This window comes from Macadamia integrifolia, chromosome 2 (genome assembly GCF_013358625.1).
Source record: "Macadamia integrifolia cultivar HAES 741 chromosome 2, SCU_Mint_v3, whole genome shotgun sequence".
NCBI classification, from domain to species: Eukaryota; Viridiplantae; Streptophyta; class Magnoliopsida; order Proteales; family Proteaceae; genus Macadamia; species Macadamia integrifolia.
In genome coordinates, this window is record NC_056558.1 from 22,053,681 (window position 1) to 22,059,248 (window position 5,568).

Genomic DNA, 5,568 nt, shown 5'->3' on the forward strand with positions numbered 1-5,568 from the left:
ACATTCGGTGGTATGGATGGAGAGAATGTGGATTTTCTAAAATGGGAAGGAAATCCTTAATTCTTTATTTTGTAATAAATTGATAAACAATATTGAGTGTAAGGGTACCATCAATTTATGAAAAATAGTCAATAGCAAGGAAGAAAATAGTACGAAATAAAAGACATTTAAATAAGTAAGAAGGGTAAAATATTCCAAAAAAAGATTAGCCACGAAGCATGAGTACATACTTTTATATAATAGTATGATATATATATAAACATTATTAACAAACCTATATAGACATTGGAGATTTTTTTTTTTTTTTTTTTTTGGCATTATCAAAATATATATGCTATAAACAAAGGCGATGACATGTCTCTAGAATTACAACAACAATAGCTTCTCCATAGAAATGTTTTTAGTGCTCGCTTAGATAAGCTTTTATAAATGTCTGAAACGACCAAATAAATAATTCGATCGTTTCATCTAAAAGTAATGCAACACTAGCAAAAACACTATGATGATTCGTGTAAGACAAAATGGTGCAAATGACCGACTATACATATTTGTCTTATATGTTGCATCAAAGCAAAAAACATCACCAAATGAAAAGAAGTCTTAAACCAACCTTACAACCATCGGATAAAATTTATCATTTTTTGTATTTTTGTTTAACTTGCACATTGTGAAAGAAGATTAGATCTTCTAAATGCTTGTTTTCTAAATACTCCAATACAGCTTAAATATGTCTCTCATACGCTTGGTACTTAAATGATTTTTGTATTCTATATTTATAAAGTCAAGATTTTCATGCCTTCTAGCTTCCTCACACGTAATATTATTCAATGTCGTTATAATTTTAATAGCTTATGCATGATAAGGGATGGGGTTGTCAAATCAAAATCTGGGCATCGCAAATGAATCATGTAATTAATTAGGTATTTGTTAGAAACTAAAAACAGTTTTTGGATTGCCATTGTATTGTTACAAGCGCAACACTTTCAAAGAGGCTCAACACTTGTGCAAGTATCTTCACTTAGTTGTGAGAATTCCCTTCTTTAGCAATGGAGACTAGGGTTCAAAACCTTAAGTAGGAGAGGGAGAGAAGTGAAGAGAATTAAAATTTTAACTTTGATTTCGTATGAATGTGTTTTCTCTCCTCCCCCTAGACTAATTATATTGTATAGGAAAACTCTAATATGAGTGAGTCCCACATGACAAGCGGTAGGATTTTAAAGGGTGATCTAGCTAGGGTTGTTGTAGTACACCTCTTATTTACCAAAAGGTACTACAACTTAAGTGAATAACAAATTATTTACGAATCACTCAACTCTAAGCAGGTGGTAATATAAAACCCACATATTGGCCAAAGAATTTACCTCTTGGTATCTCCACTTAACAATATTACCTGACAGATTAACGGGCATGAAATGTTAATACCGTAAAAAATCATAATTTATCAAATATATTTAATGAGGGAATCTTGATTGTGGAGTAGGAAGTAAAATTTTAATAAAAATATTTTTAAAAAATAATAATAATTAAAACCAATTGTAAACTCTTTACAAAATTGCCATTGAGCTCAAAATTTTTTATATTTATGATCAATGAATTCTCACTTTGACATTCTTCCTGTCCAAAAAAAAATTGAATTTCTCATTAATTGTTTTTATTATTCACATATGAATGTTGTGGATTTTTTTTTTTTTTTTTTGTGCCATGATGGATCCACCACTATGGTGGTCTAAAGGGGAAGTGGGAGCCCACTGGAGCTCAAGGGGTAGGGAGTAGGGGGAATGATGGTGCATGGCAAAATTGGTATACTTACAAGGGGAGTTGATCCACTGATCAATCCCTGAGCACGCTCTTAAGAGAGCAATGCCAAACCATTGAGCTATTGCCTAGGTGTGCAATGTTGGGATTTAGTACAATTGTAATTGGCTAGTATTGATGCTAAGCTTTAGTACACAAAAAACGTATAACATCATGATTGCAATAATGAAGTTAGTAGCAACATATGTTGTGTTGGTAAGGTAAAGCTTAACAGAGGGAAGAACAAGTCCCTAACTCAAAATCAAGTAATTTCTAACCAAACAATATCCTAAGAATTCTATTTGAAATGGAAAACCAACTCCTAATTTAAAACAAGAAATTATTTCACGAAAAAAAGAAAAGAAAAGAACACAGTAAACTAGCTCTTTAAAAAACCATGTCAATTGTCTTTATTAGCAATCCCCTTTTTTTTTTTCTTTTTAATTGGTAAAAGGAAATAATATTTATTAATTAGAAATGAAGCTTAAAATATCAATGTTTGAGCCAGTGCTCAATATTTGTGTTTGTTTTTTCATAGCCATATGTGCTATCCTATGCAATAGAAGTACCACTCCACTGTTGAGCCTGACACAAAATTGGGGTATAAACAAAACATAATGACCATAGAAAAAAATAAGGGGATCATGCTCCAGGGCCATGATTTGATACTGCTATCGACAAGTAGCATGTCTAACTCTGTTGAGTCACTCCAAATTTCCTCTGCCATCCTTACTCCTTTGCTCTCTTAATTCCATAGAGAAGGCTCCTGCAGTTGACATCAATGTTTCAATATTAGAAATCCTATTGAAACCCACTAAATGTCAGTTATAAGAAGGTGCACTTAAAACAATTCACTATAAATAAAGCCCATTCGTAAATACTCTTATAAACGAGGGAACAACTTGTTATCACTAAAGTGGTAAACTAAGAAGTTGTAACATTCTTTTAAGGGGTTTTCTTATTGACACTGCTTGACGTGTCAAATCTTTTTTAATCTTACTTTTTTGCCTTTTTGTTATGACACAAATTTTTTTTCTTCTAATAAGGGTAATAGTGTCATTTTATGTGTACTAGCATGACAATGACAATTTTTTATGATGACATACAGATATACTACTTTCAACTTATTTTTTAAAACACTTTTATACCCCTATCTCATAAACCTTTTGGGAATAAGACAAGGGGCAATTACACCTTATTCTGATAATCCTTGAATCAAGATAATTATACTCTATGATCATTTTGTAATAGTTCTTGGGTCCAAGACTATAATGGATAAAATTACATCAATTAATGTCTCATTAAGATACTTTCAATGCTTGAGGGCAATGGTGTTAAAAAAAAAAGAGAGAACAAGTCAAAACCACAATACATTAAAAATTTGTACTACAGAGACTCAGTGGCAATCATGAACAAAGGGATAGAAATAGAGCTAGCAAGGATCTTTACCATCTATACAGCTCTTGATCTATCCAACAATAGATTTCAGAATGAGATTTCAAAAGTGATTGGAAAGCTCACATCACTTGTGGTTCTAAACTTATCTCACAATGATCTAACCGATTAAGTCCCATAATCAATTGGAAACATGGCACAACTTGAGTCATTGGATCTCTCTCAAAACAACCTCTCAAATCGATCACTTGGCAACTTACTAATCTTACATTTCTTGAATTCTTGAATGTCTCCTAAAATCATCTTGAGAGAATTATACCATGAGGTAATTAGTTAGATACATTTTCAAACACTTCTTATAATGATAATCCAAGATTGTGGTTTTCCTTTATTAAGGAAATGCAAAGATGCTAGTAAAGATATGTCACCACAAGGTGAGGAATCACAAATGACTTCAAATTTGATTGAAAATTTATGTTGATAGGTTATTGATGTGAAATGATAATTAGAATTGTCATATGATATTACAGTATCATATCAGTTATATGGAGATTGATCTAATATCGGTTTCTGAAGAGAATTGATGTGGGTTGATATGGTTTTAGGTCCCTTCGCCTCGTAAATCGATTTATGGGGTTGAGTACTTTCAGACCCGTATCAGTGGTATCAGAACTGGTTATGGAACCATAGTTGGCCAAGTTGGAGGAAAATATGCATACACTTTAAGATTAGAGAGACAAAAACAAATCCTCTCGAAGCAATAAATTTTTTTACTAAACTCACTAAGTTTCTTGAGAAGCGTAACTCCACACTGAATTCGTAGTTGGTGTAAGTTCGAGAGGATTCACCCTAAAGCCAGAGCCAAGCATGACCAGTGAACTTTATCTTCAACGAATTGAAGATAAGATTAGAATTGCATGTAACAGCCAACCGAGAATAGATCTTCAAGCAAATGCAGCAATCCCAACTTTTCAAATCAATGGTCGACAATTAACAACCCTTGCAACAACACTTTGTAAATCAAAATAATTATGGATGGCTTCTTGAAGATGGCGGTTATAAGAAACTTCTTAATGTTATTTTTTATTTATGCTTCCCATATGATCCTAGAGTTAACCAAGTTAAGTTGGAGTTCCCTTCACCACAATGATCATGGCTTGTCCTTGAAGATAAAGACGTTTTTTAGGGTGAAAGAATGTTATGGTTGCACGAGCTCCCTCTTTAGAAGATGGAATGACATGGTTGACGTGGCGTTAAAAGAGTTATCTAATAATATAACTATCTTTGTATTAGAATTGAGAGAGTTGTCATATTACGTGGAAAGCATGGGTAATTATTAGAAATTGGTTATTAAGATTCAATGTTCAGTAGGAGTTATAAGAAGTGGAGATAGTTTAGGAATTAGTTATTATATTAAGTAGTGGGTGTACGTGTGATGAAGTGGAAGAAGTGGTAAAGAAATATCCAATACATAACTATAAATCCTACCTTATTTATTAATAGGGATAATAGAATGAATTCACGATTATCATCCAATAAGTTTCTTCGATTTCTTTTTTGAAAACAAGGATTGATTACCTCCTGATGCAATAAAAATTGACCGGGTGATCTTCCTTGCGGTTCCTAGTGCTCCAGCCAACCTACACAGTAAAGATAATAAGGGAGAGCTGGGCTGACCCAACAGGGGACTCTCTGATACCTAAGTTAGATCTTTCCACAACAGATGCTCAAGAGAGCTTTTCCAGTAAAATGAGTGATTGGTTGTTTGAGATTTTAAAATGTAACCACAAGCGTACGGATCAGTGTAGCAACGGGTCGAACACAGGGAGAGTAACCACTTCATTTTTTTTTCTTTTAATAATGCGAAAGTGAACTGATTAATGGTTGTGATCTAATTCTAATTATCGTCCTAAACATATGTATCTAAAATAACGTCCTAACCATTCGTCATCTAAGAATTTAAAGACGCAAGCCACGTAATTAAAATTAAATAAATAAATAACTGAAAATAAACAATCCACGCAATTAAAAAAAAACAATAAAGGAAAAAAATACTGAAATAAAAATAAAGTAAAAGAAATGAGATAAAGCTAGAGAGAGACTCACAAGTAGGTTTCTCTACTTAGCCTGAGGGATGCATCTAATATAAGCTTCCCTACTTGACCAGAGAGTCACTCTTACAAGGGTTACTCTACTTGACTTTAGGGAAATTGAGACAATTAAAATAAAAACAATAAATTGATGGTTCTATGGCTAGGAGGGGCAAAGCCAACACATACACTAGCCATGAACCTTGGGGGAAAGGGAGGGTAGTCAGAATATAGAATGAGAGGGGGGAGAGAAGACTACTGAAGGAGCCTATTTACTTGAACTTCAACA